This window comes from Orcinus orca, chromosome 17, assembly GCF_937001465.1.
Source record: "Orcinus orca chromosome 17, mOrcOrc1.1, whole genome shotgun sequence".
NCBI lineage: Eukaryota > Metazoa > Chordata > Mammalia > Artiodactyla > Delphinidae > Orcinus > Orcinus orca.
In genome coordinates, this window is record NC_064575.1 from 70,208,729 (window position 1) to 70,222,451 (window position 13,723).

The window sequence follows — 13,723 nt, forward strand, 5'->3', positions numbered from 1 at the left end:
ATGGTATATCTTTCCATTTGTTTGTCATCTTCAGTCTTTCATCAGTGTCTTACAGTTTTCTGAGTAAAGTCTTTTACCTCTCTAGTTGGATTTATTCATAGATATTTTATTCTTTTTGATGCAGTTGTAAATGGGATTGTGTTCTTAATTTCTATTTTTGATAGTTCATTGTTAGTGTATAGAAATGCAATTGATTTCTGTATATTAATTTTGTATCCTACAACATCCCTGAATTCATTTATTATTGATAGTTCTAATAGTTTTCTGGTGGCATCTTTAGGATTTTCTCTGTTTAGAATCATGTCATCTGCAAACAGTGACAGCTTTACTTCTTCCTTTCCAATGTGGATTCCTTTTATTTCTTTTAATTTTGTGATTGCTGTGGCTAGGACTTCCAATGCTATGTTAAATAAAAGTGGTGAGAGTGGACATCTTTGTCTTGTTTCTGATCTTAGAGGAAATGCTTTCAGCTTTTCATCGTGAGGATATTGATGGTAGGTTTGTCATACATGGCCTTTATTATGTGAGATATGTTCCCTCTATACCCACTTTGTTGAGAGTTTTTTATTTTATCATAAGTGGATGTTGAATTTAGTCAAAATCTTTTTCTGCATCCAATGAGATTACCATATGATTTCTGTTCTCTAATTATTTAAGGTAATATATCACACTGACTGATTTGGGGATATCCCTTGTATCCCTGGGATAAATCCCATTTGATCATGGTATATGATCCTTTTACTGTATTGTTGAACTTAGTTTGCTGATATTTTGTTGAGGATTTTTGCATCTATGTTCATCAGTGATGATCATCCTACAATTTTCTTTTTTGTGGTGTCCTTGTCTGGTTTTGGTATCAGGGTGATGCTGGCCTCATGAAATGAATTCTGAAGCTTCCCTTCCTCCTCAAGTTTTAAAAATATTTTTAGAAAGATTGTCTTTAATTCCTCTTGAAGCATTCTGTAGGATTAATATGTGAAGCTGTCTGGCCATGGACTTTTGTTTGTTGGGTTTCTTTTTTTAATTGCTGATTCAATTTCATTACTGGTGACTGGTCTGTTAATATTTTTTTTTTTTTTTTTTTACAGTACACGGGCCTCTCACTGTTGTGGCCTCTCCCGTTACAGAGCACAGGCTCCGGATGCACAGTCCCAGCGGCCATGGCTCACAGGCCCAGCCACTCTGCAGCATGTGGGATCCTCCCGGACCAGGGCACGAACCCACGTCCCCTGCATCGGCAGGCGGACTCTCAACCACTGCGCCACCAGGGAAGCCCTGGTCTGTTAATATTTTGTTTTTCTTCCTGATTCAGTCTTGGAAGATTGTACATTTCAAGAATTTATCCATTTCTCCTAAGTTTTCCCTTTTATTGGCATATAATTGTTTGTAGTAATCTTTTATGATCCTTTGTATTTCTGTGGTGTTGATTATAACTTCTCCTATTTTATCTCTGATTTTTTAATTTGGGCCCTCTCTATTTTTGTCTTGATGTGTCTGGCTAAAATTTTATCAATTTCGTTTAGCTTTTCAAAGAAGTAGCTCTTAGTTTCATTGATCATTTCTACTTTTTTAGCCTCTATTTCATTTATTTCCACTTGATGTTTATTATTTCTTTCCTTCTACTAGCTTTGGGTTTTGCTTGTTCTTCTTTTTCTAGTTTTGTTAAGTGTAAAGTTAGGTTGTTTATTTGAGATTTTTCTTGTTTCCTGAGGTAAACTTATAGGCTTCCATCTTAGAACTGCTTTTGCCATGTCCTAAAGACTTTGGATCATTGTGTTTTGTTTTCTTTTGTCTCCAGGAATTTTTTTGATTTCCTCTTGTTTTTCTTCAGTGACCCATTGGTTGTTTAGTCACATATGTTTAGCTTCTGTGTGTTTTACTGTTTTTTCTTATAGTTGATTTATAGGTCATAGCCTTGTGCTCAGAAAAGATGGTTGATATGATTTCAATCTTCTTAAATCTAGTGAGACTTGTTTTGTGGCCTAGCATGTTATCTATCCTGGATAATATTCTGTGTACAATTGAGAAGAATGAGCATTTTTTTTGTTTTGGAATGGCAGGTTTCACATATATCAAGTTCATCTGATCTAATATGTCATTTAAAGCCAGTGTTTCCTTGTTGATTTTCTGTCTGAATGATTTGTCTATTGATGTAAGTGGGACATTACATTTTCCTACTATATTGTTGTGATACTGTCAATATCTCCCTTTATGTTTGTTAATATTTGCTTTATGTATTTGGCGCTCTTATGTTGGGTCCATATATATTTATAATTGTTATATCTTCCTGTTGGATCAATCTCTTTATCTTTATATAATGTCCTTCATCTCTTGTTACAGTCTTTGTTTTATAGTTTATTTTGTCTGATACAAATATAGCCACTCCAGCTTTCTTTTAGTTTTCATTTGCGTGGAGTGCCTTTTTCCCACCCCTCACTTTCAGTCTGTACATGTCTTTACATCTGAAGTAGATCTCTAGTAGGCAGCATATATATGGCTCTTGTTTTTGTATTCATTCAGCCACTCTTTTGATTGCAGCATTTAGTCCATTTACATGTAAAGTAATTGGTAGGAATGTACTTATTGCCATTGTGTTAATCATTTGGGGGTTGTTTTTGTTGTTCTTTTTTGTTCCTTTCTTCTTGCTTTGCACTCCTCCCTTATGATTTGATGATTATCTTTAGTGTTATATTTGGATTCTTTTTTCTTTTGTGTGTGTGTATTATTCTAGACTTTTGTTTTGTGTTTACCATGGGATTTATATGCATGGCCTGCTGGTACAGTATTTGGAGCTCACCAGCCATTTGTGGGTTACCTACCCAGGGGTGTGGGTATATTAACTATCTTCTTACCTGTATCTTCATGGTTCCTTCTGTATATCTTTAGTTGTGGAATATCTTTTCTTCTAGTCTTCAAACTAGAAGACTAGAACTATCATTGTTCTCAATGATAGTTGCTCTGTAAATAGTTGTAACTTTGGTGTGTTTTGGGAGGAGGTGAGCTCAGGGTCTTCCCACTCTGCCATCTTGGCCACTCCTCTCTGTATTATTTCTAACAATGGTATTAAAATTACAATTATCTTAAAATGAACATTTTAATTTTTTAAAAAAATATGAGCTCCAAAAAGAAATGTTTTGTGGTTAACAGGTACAGGTCATTCTAGTCAAGCTCTTACTGACTGTAGTATCAACAACTCTAAGAAAAAAGATTTATCTTATATGAGCAAGGATTATCTTGACTTATTTCTTAAGTAAGAAGGATTGGAATTGATTAAGCTGTCTTTCTCCACAAAGGATTCTCCTGCTGTATAATAAAAGAACATGCACAGATTTTCTTTGTTGCACTTGTGAATTATCCTTGCCTATGCCTGCCTAGCTTGGTAGAAAGGATTCTTGAATTTGTATTTTCAGAAAACCTGAATTTAGGTCTAGCCCATGGCACCAAAATTTGCTTTGCTTCTCTTTTCAGATTCAGGGTTCTCAGCATTCTTAGTCTACTCTTCTGAAATACAAGAGGATGTCAAGATGAAGAATGACAATGACTAGCCAATCTCTCTAGTTTCAGCTACATCTAAAAGGTTGTGACTCTGGACTTCCAGTCCTAGCACAAATGTGCTTTATAGGCACAAATAACCCTCCACATCTGGACTTTGAAGAAAACAGCTGGAGGCACCATTCTTACTTTTGTGTAATAAAGCACATTTTTACAGAGCGGATTGGGGGACAACCTCTCACTCGATTTTCATTAAAGAATAGCCAAGAGTGTTAATGACATCCCTCCAGGAGGCCCTGAAATTTTGTCCCAAGGTTTGGTAATAAAATGTAATATTTCATCACAAGTTTGTTAGAGCTGGGCTTGCTGCCTTTGGGAGAGATTGGCATCAATCTACAACCTCTTCAGGAAAAAAAAAGTGAGAAGCAATTGAGGGAAAAATGAAATGGACCTTGTACTTATAAAGATCTATGCTGGGTAATCTGGCAAGGAGAAGGTCTTCTGATAAACAGGAAAATTCTGACTGAGAATGGGGAGAGAGGAAGAATATTAAGAGAATATTAAGAGAAGAATATTAAGAGAATATTAAGAATATTAAGAGAAGTGCTCTTTCAGTTGAGACATGGACTTCAACATTTATTGAAGTAATTTTTACTAATACATAGTCAGAAGTACAAATTATATGAGAATTTTCTGGGCAGTTGTTGAGATGTACAGACTCCTAAGGTCCACCAAGGGTCTATTAACCAAAAAAGCTCTAATCATCTCAAATCTGCATTTTTAATGAGCACACTATAGTAGAGGCAATTCCTATTTCCATGCTTTAGGACAGAGGTACTTATGCCCCCAGTTACTAATAGTACTATCTGTTGTTAAATGATAGTTGAGTTACTCCCTGGGAGTTTCCCAACTCTGAATTCTTTTCCCCTGTCTCTGCCCCAGAATATCCTTCACCCAATTACTGATTGATATGGAGGGAGAGGGGTATTAACAAAAACATGGGCCCCTTGCCTAAATTTAGGAAAACTCTGGAGGGCCATTCCATTTCTAGAAGCTCTGAGGGATAGACTAGGGTCTTAGTTTCAAATGCACCTTAAACAACTTTTCCTCTGTCCATTCCTATTTCCCACACTATTTTTCAGTTTTTTTTTTTTTTCAAAAAGCAGACCTAATAAACTACCTGGAAAATAAAAACTTTAATTTCAAAGTATTATTACTGAGGAATTGGATGGAAGACACACTGTAAATAAGTATTTTTCTAGGTGCTTATCTCTAGACTTCAGAAAAATCAACAACAAAAGACCTCAGTCCTGGACTATGGTGTAAAAGTCCAGGAATCTGTTTTAAACTTCATGGGTTGCCACCTACACTCTTAAGTCATTCAAAAGTTGCTGCAGAGGACCAACTGGAAAGGGCGGCTGTAACGAGCATGTTCATTGTGCAAGTAACAGTAGAAATGGTGACCACAAGAAACATCAGCAAGAGAAAAGCAATGGAAACAATGTTAAATGGAAGCTGCAACAGAGCAAGAAGACAGCTTCAGAGGTAGCTCAGTGGGGTGTCAAGGATATAGAGCAGCATCACAACCCCTCGTGGAAGGAAAGGACTTGGACAGTCACTTCGGAGACTAGGTGTCCTGTAAGAAGTAAAGTCAGTGGAAGACAGGGGCAGTTGGCATTCCAGCAGTCATGTTCATGAGGGTTCAGCAAGAGACTCATTATCGATTTGTGGGTTTACTGTTAGAGTCTGGGACAACAAGTGTAGTTGATACATACAAAATAGTCTGCTCATCCTTCCTCATCTTCTGAATTCTGCTCTCCATGGTCACCATGCAGGAGGGTGACTCTGCTTCACAACACACCTACACGGGTGAGGGGGGATACTGAGCTGAGTTTAGCGAATCACAATTTCTTCCTCAAGCCCCCTTGGAGGAGATGACCTAAATGACAGGAAGAAGCCAACCGTGCCAAGTTCATAGAGAAGAGTGCTGTAGGAGCTACAGGTAATGATTCCAAAGTGGGAAAAAGCTTGTCTTGGCTGAGAAACAAAAACTGCCAATATGTAGTGTAGTAAGGAAGAAAGATAGAAGCTCAACAGGAAATCATGGAAACAGACAGAAGGCAGATCTTGTAGGACCTTATGGAACAGGGCGTCCTGAGACAGAAGACATCTGAAAGCTTCTAAGCACACGAGTGACATGATCTCACACTGGCTGTTCCCTGGAGAAATACAGACGAGCAAGTGCAGAAGAAAGATAGATAGGTGTCTCTGACAATAGACACAGGATGATGGCAGCGTGGCTAGGGTGGAAGCAATGAGGATGAAGACAAGTGTCCACAATGACTCAGGCCCTAATCTGACCTGTGCCATGGGAAAATCTGAATGTCTCCTTCCAATGCTCAGAACTAATAACAAGAACTCAAATTGGAAGAGTTTTCTGAATTTCTGACATCCTATGAGGTTTGTAAAGGGGAGTCCTTGTAGTTTTACAGGTAGAGAAATTGGGGTGTCCACCCACAGTCAACCAGAACACGGACAGTGGCTCCAGGACTCAAATCCATTGGATGATAATGCCAGGCTCTTCCTACTGGCCCATCGACCACACTTTAGATGTTCCGAAGCCTTTGTTTTTTCAGATGCAGAATTGTCTGTACTGAGTTCTTCTGGAGGTCAGAACAGACAGTTATAGCAGTTGTCCCGTCTGTGTCTAAAGGAGAAGAAGGCCACCTATTTCTAGAGAAAATCTTAAGGCTGTAGCAAAGCCCCAAATTGGGTGAATTAAAATGCATTTTTGAGGGCTTCCCTGGTGGCGCAGTGGTTGAGAGTCTGCCTGCCGATGCAGGGGACACGGGTCCGTGCCCCGGTCCAGGAAGATCCCACATGCCGCAGAGCGGCTGGGCCCGTGAGCCATGGCCGCTGAGCCTGCACGTCCGGAGCCTGTGCTCCGCAATGGGAGAGGCCACAACAGTGAGAGGCCCGCGTACCGCAAAAAAAAAAAAAAAAAAAAGCATTTTTGAGAAGTAGAAGTCCTTTATATTTGAGTTAAATGTCCCAGTCCTTGGTCTAGTGGTTTGCTGAATAAAGAAAGTTTAGAAAACAGTAAGGAATGAATGAAACAAAAAACGAGGAAAGGAACATTAATGCAGTTAGTTGTTTAGGAAAGAGGGGAGAGAAAAGAAAACTGTATTAAACCTCTATTATGTGGAAAGTATTCCTTCTAGGTACTTTTCATATGCTGTCTTAATCACACAATAACTCTAAGAGGTGAGTGTCATCCCCATTATCATTTAGATGAGGAAATGATGCTCCAATAAAGTGAAGTAATTTTCTCAAGTTTCTACAGCTGATGGGTAGCAGTGTAATCATTTGAATACAAGTAAATCTGTAACAAAAGCCAGAAGACACCTTGAATCAAAGCTCTAAACTTGTTCTGGCCTTGTGGACTTCCAAAGTGAGTAATAAGGTAAAACTTCATTTTGGGGTGAGAACTTCAGAATCTCCATTTTTGACATGTTATGATATTTCTTAATGGTGCTGAAAATTTCAGGTACTGTGGTAGACTACCCAGGGTGGCTTTTTATTTAAAATCTAAATATCAAAGACTCATAAGCCTTAGAGCTTATAATTTACAATTCCTTTTGGCGGAAATGGATTCAAGCATAGTCTCAATGTCAAATTTAAGAGTAGAGTAACTGCCCAGAAATTGCAGATTTGAGGTTTTCTGCATTACAAATCAGGTCCAAAATATCTGGGTAAAAGAGACCCAGATGCTAGCCTCAGGGTTTATAGCCAGCTGTGAAGCCTTGAGAACAAGGTGGTAAAGTTAACTGAATTGCAGTTTATCTTTTGAGATAAAGATCTTGGACTTTCTACCCTCTCCCTTTCTTTCTTTGTACCTTTCCCCATTCCAACAAAGATCTGAGGCAGCTGAGTTGCACTGAATAACTTGAAGTTTTCTTTCTACACTGATTCTGCTAATAGCTTCATAAAACTGGCCAATCAACTTTGATTCCAAAAGGTCCTTCATCCAGGACTTTTATTTCCTGAAAGCTTTCATCTGGTTTTTTTTTTTGCTGTTTTTTTTTTTTTTTTTTTTTTTAGTTAAAGAGACACTTCACATGTCTGGAGAGATGGGGTGGGATGTGTACTTACATGACATACTCATGCCTCTGTTCTTTCTAAGACTGAACACATGTAGTGTAATTTTATCCTGATCTGGTCAAAAAATGATTGCATTTGATCTTGTGACTCAACTCAATCCGAGGCAGAGAATAAAATGCAACCTTTCCCTTCGTTTATACAGCAGTTGTGCCTCTTTTGAGTCATTGCTGTCATACATTGCCAAAGTTGTTTCAAAGATCAGGCTCACCCACTCACTGTACATTTTCCCAACATATCAGGATTAAGTTCTTTGTTGCCCTGAATAGCAGAGCTAAAATAAGCCATTTAGGCTTGTCTTAGCTACAGTGTGGAGAGCTTTCTGACAGCAAATGGGTAAACCAAACTCTTTTGAGAAGACCCTGTTTCTATAGCTCAGGGGCAGAGACAAAAGATCCTGCAAGCTCCTCCCTCTTTCCCCGTGGTCTTCACATCTGGAGCTGATTACTCAAGGCATAAGCAGGTTAAGCTCTGAGTATTGTTTCTCAATCTTGAGTGAAAACAAATCCAACTTGTGGTGTCAGGCATTGTATACCAGCATTGTCTAAACTATGTACTGCAGGATGATAGTGTTAATCCAGATATTAACCAACATCCTTGTGGAAAGGATACCATAGTTATCAAAGTGTAGAGATTTCTGTGTAAAAAGAGCCTGTCTTGCTGATTCATAAAGCTCATCAGCACGCTGAAGGTTTGTGAGAATTTCTTCAGTGAAGAAACTTGATATCCTCAGTGTTTCCTAATCACGCCTAAGGATAACACCCTTTTATCTCATGGAAGATCTTTCATCATCTCAGGGCACTGGAATAGCAAGCACTTACTACATTAAAAGTTTTCTTTCCAAGCACAGAGCCTGGCATATAGTAAACTCCTAATAAATATTTGTAGAAAGTCAAATAAGTACATGAATGAGTGAAATTCTATGAAGTAAGGATATATATTTATCTACACAGACTTGTACTGTGAATAATTTTTTTCTGACACAAGTACATTTAACATCACCCAACCCATGTTTATTGAGTTCCTGCTAGTTAAGAGGCTCTATGCTAGGAGTTGAGGACTGCAGAATCTAGAACAAGGTGATGGTAACACAGTATCATATATGGAAGAGAGATGGTAAGTATATGGTGCTATGGAATATATGTGGCAGTGGTACAGGGTAGATTTCTGGAGAAGGTGATATCTGAGTTGAGTCTTAAATGACAAATGAGAGTTAGCCATGCAAAGAGGTGACTCCACGAATATATCCAATGTGCATGTATAGGAAAGTCCTCACATGTGCTGTATTTAAGCAATTGTTAATCATTTATTATTACCCATATATTTTATGTTTTGAAGACAAAACTCACGATCAGAAATGCTTTTGTTGGGTAAGAGGACTGACTTTATATTCCAGGAAACCAGATAACAGAGGAACACATGTCAAAAATACCCAAAATATATCAAGGAAAACATGAACCACAAACCAAAACAGGAAATGCAGCGTTTAACATTAAGTTATTAAGTTAAAATTGTGATTTTTTTCAGAATTGTGCATCCTTATTACAGGAATTCTAGTGAATCACTGCTTCACCTTTCTCATAACTGAAAAAGAGCCTCCTACCCATAGATGTTCCTTTCTCTTAATTATGAAAGCGTCACAATCTCTATCTTCTCTTTCTGCCTTAAGTTATAAGTCTGTCCAGGGATAAAGGAGTTCTTTATAACTCCTGGACAGTTCTTTATAAATGGAAAGCTGGGAGCTTGATTTTTTTCTATAGAACTTCAACACTCTGGCTGTTTCTCAAGCTGTACTGGGAGTTTCACTCCCTCACCCACTTTTTTAGTTCACAAGCTTTTACGGAGTTCCTACCATGTGACAAACTATATACTAAGATCGGAAGATGGGATGCAGATACACTCTCACACAGTTCCTTCTTGCACTGAGTTTATCCACTAGTAAGAGAGACAGATATTAAGCAATCATAGAGATGAAAAAAAAAAGTACTAAAAATGTTCTATTAGATAGAATAGGGGAATGAACCTCATTATGGTAGTTGTGGAAGGCATCCCTGAGGAAGTAATGATTGAACTGGGGCTGAAGTGTAGTATAGAAGATAATTAAACAAAGATGGTGGTGGGAAGGAAATTAGGTTGGGAAAAGCCTTTGGAAATGCCCACAGGAGAGTAAGAGCGTGGTTTGCTGGAGAAACTCAAAGAATTCCTTTAAGGCAAGCAAAATTTATTATTTTTGAAATCCCAGCAAAGTCCGGCACATAATCACACTCAAAATCTGTTTGTTGAATGAATGCCTTAACTTAGTAGACGATGCCAAGGTAACTCTCTTTCTGGTGATAGAGGCATCAGCCCACTGCCCAAATCAAAAAGAAAGTGGAATCCTCACATCACAAAGCTATTCCTGTAAGCAAACTGCAAAGAATGCCACAGATTTTCTTTAAAGAAAATTCATTACTTGAGTCCATCCTTTATTCCTTGTTCTTTTATGTATTCATTTGCTTATTCACCAAATTGCTAGTCACTAAGGAGGATTCAAAAATGATGAAAATGTAAGTGTCACCTTCAGAAACCTTTTGGTCTACCGGGATATTAGGATGTGCACCGATATTCATAACACAAGGCAGAAGAAAAAGCCTGGACTGCATGACAGAGATGAAATGAAATATGAGAGTGAGGGGGAGCAAGAAATCCCTTTAAGTTGAGGCATTTGGGGAAGAAGATGGTAGTAAAATTATGCCTTGAATGAAGAATATAGAAGAATTTTGACAAATAGATATGGGGAGGGAAAAAGCCATTTCAGGTTGAGAGTAAAATGCAAACAAAGATAAAGGACAAAGTGTGTGCAAGAGGGAGCAAAAAATCTAGTTTAGTTAGACAGCAAAAATAGGAAGATGAAGGCTTGCAAGAGAGGATATAAGTAGATAATCATCAACCCTGGATATTTTTTTTTTTTTTTTTTTGGCTGCGTTGGGTCTTCATTGCTGCACGTGGGCTTTCTCTAGTTGTGGAGAGCGGGGGCTACTCATCATTGAGATGATCAGGCTTCTCACTGCGGTGGCTTCTCTTGTTGTGGAGCACGGGCTCTAGACACGCATGCTCCAGTAGTTGTGGCATGTGGGCTCAGTAGTTGTGGCTCATGGGCTCTAGAGCACAGGCTCAGTAGTTGTGGCATACGGGCTCAGTACTTGTGGTTAGCGGGCTCTAGAGCACAGGCCCAGTAGTTGTGGTGCAGGGGCTTAGTTGCTCTGTGGCATGTGGGATCTTCCCAGACCAGGGCTCGAACCTGTGTCTCCTGCATTGCTAGGCGGACTCCTCACCACTGCGCCACCAGGAAAGTTCCCGAGTCTTTCTTAAACATTTAATGCTTTTATCTTGTTGACACTGAGATTAAGTTAAACCTTGTATTCAGAGTTAGACCTTAGAAGGATAATTTTGACAGAAATGTAGAGAATCCATTGGATGAAACTGAAGTGGGGGAAAATGAAGGATTTAGGAAGTGTTTTTAACAGTTCAGGTAGGAAATACAGAACATCTTAACCAATGTGAGAGATGAATTTGAGGGACAAGGCAGAGGTGGAATCAAATGGTCGTAGTGACCTGCTGGTTACAGGGGGTGTAAAAGAAGGCAAAGATAGTATTTGGGCAACTGGAAGGTTGTGATGCTATTCATTAACTGAGGATGTGAAACGAGAGGCAGATTTTGAGGAAATATGATGAGAGTAGCCAAGGAAGTGACTGGAAGAACAATACCAGTTTATTATAAGCACACTTGAACCAAATCATGTTATAACCATAATGTTTGTGTGGGATATTCAAATCCAAAACACCATAAAGTAGTTCAGTTTACAACAATGGTAGCACCCTATTCAAAAATACCTGCATGCACTACGATCTTTCAAATTTAAACATCACATTCTAGTGTTCCTCCCAGTAGGATTATTGTCTTCCATGACCCATCCTGAAATTTACTTTCTGTAGTTAAATCTCAACTCTTACTTAATACACAGCCTATACCTTAATTAAACTTGTCAATTCTGTTTTAAAATCACATATCAGAATCACACCTCTATTGTCCATATTAATTCCCATATGATTCTTTTCATCTAAAAGTCCCTAGTTCCCACCCAACTTTGCACATCTTTAAGAATCACCTCAATACCATGCTATCTCGAAGCCTACCTTTACAGAACTAATTGTACATTTCATTCCTTCTTTTTTTATACCCACTATTTACACTCCTATTATTTCATTTTGTGTCAAAAGCTCATACAATTATATCACTCTTGCACAATTATAAGCTTTTGGGGTATAGAGAAAATGTACACCTCTTGATTATGACAGGTGTTCAGTAAACTTAATTAAAACCAGATATCTACCAACATACATATATGATAATAAAAGTAGAAAAGTTCAATAGGAAAATACAAATTTTTGAATTGAGTTATCATAGAAATTATACTTAGTCTAAGGGAAACAATATAAAATACTAGATTAAAGCAGCACTTCTCAAACTTGAATATGAGTAAGTTTTAGGGATCTTCCTAAAGACAGATTCCAGGGCCTAGCTTGAAATTTTGATTCAATGGGTCTGGGGTGGGGTCACGAAGTTACACTTCTAACAAATTCCCAGGTTATGCTGATGATTTCAAAAGAGGAAGACGTTTGAACAGCGCTAGTTTAAAGGGTCAGTCTGACATCAGAATGCCTGGACTTAAATTCCACCATCACAATTCACTAGCTTTATGATTTTACGCCTCTCATTTAATTTTATCAGTGAGAACTATTCATAAAATAGTTGACCCATAAAATGTGTTTCTGGCAGTACCTGACACATGGCACGTGCTCAAAAATTAGGTGTCGGTGTGAGAATTCAATGGTACAAAGAAGTCAACAGATTCCTAAAGACCAGAGTGGTTAAACTGTGGCCTGCAGTCCAGATCCGGCTCACCACCTATTTTGGTAATGCTAGTAAACTAAGAATAGTTTTAAATTTTTTAAATGATTGAAAAGTACCAAAAGAAAAATATTTTCTAACACGTGGAAATTATACAAGATTCAATTTTAGTGTCCATTAAATAATGTTATTGGAATACAGCCACACAAATTTGTATACATATTGCCTATGGATGCAGAGTTAAGTAGTCACATGACAGACCATATGGCCAGGAAAGCCTGCATTGTATACTATCTGGCTCTTTACCTTAAAAGGTTGACAACCTCTAATATAGCACCAAGTGACTGTTATCAGTAAATTACTGGGACTAGAACCATCACTATTTTGGTGTCTAGAGTGGCAATAATGGTCAATGGCTATAGTGTTCTGTTCTTAACGTAACTGTACCGAGGTAATAAAGGATTCTTAGGAATCGAACAATAAAAAGGATTGGGAAATAAGATGAATTTGAGGGATAAGTAGTAAAATGAATTAATTACCACTAAAGTTCCTCAAACCAGGAAATGCTATTAGATGCCCCAACCCACTTTTTAAAGAAAGCAATATTTATTGTCCTTTTCTGATTATAAAAGCAATACATGATTACGGTACTTGGAAAATACAAAAATGTATACAGAATATAAATCGGTCATATTCCCAAGAGTAGAGATAACCACGTTTAAACATTTTTGTTTTTACAAAATTGGGATGTTAACTGTACAAAATGGTTATATATTTTTAATGTAACATTTCTCCAACAACTTCATATTCTGAGAACATTATGTTTAATGGGTAATAATATTCCATTGTTTGGAAATGCCATAATTCATTTATTTCCCTCATCATTAAATCTTATTTTAAGTTTTTGTTATTATTTGTAAATAATGCTATAACAAACTTGCCTACGACGTCTCTGAAAAATTGGTGATTTTTTTCCCACTATGACAGATTACTATAGTAAAGCAATTTTAGCCTAAATTTGGGCTGTTTTCAGGGAAGGAGAAGAAAGAGAAGATTAAAGAAAGACAAGGGTTGTGTTAATTGGGACTCTCTCTCTCTCTCTCTCTCTCTCTCTCTCATTTTTCCAGATTTCCAACTATACCAACTTTGGAGATTTCTACCTCCCGATTAGTAACATTAAAC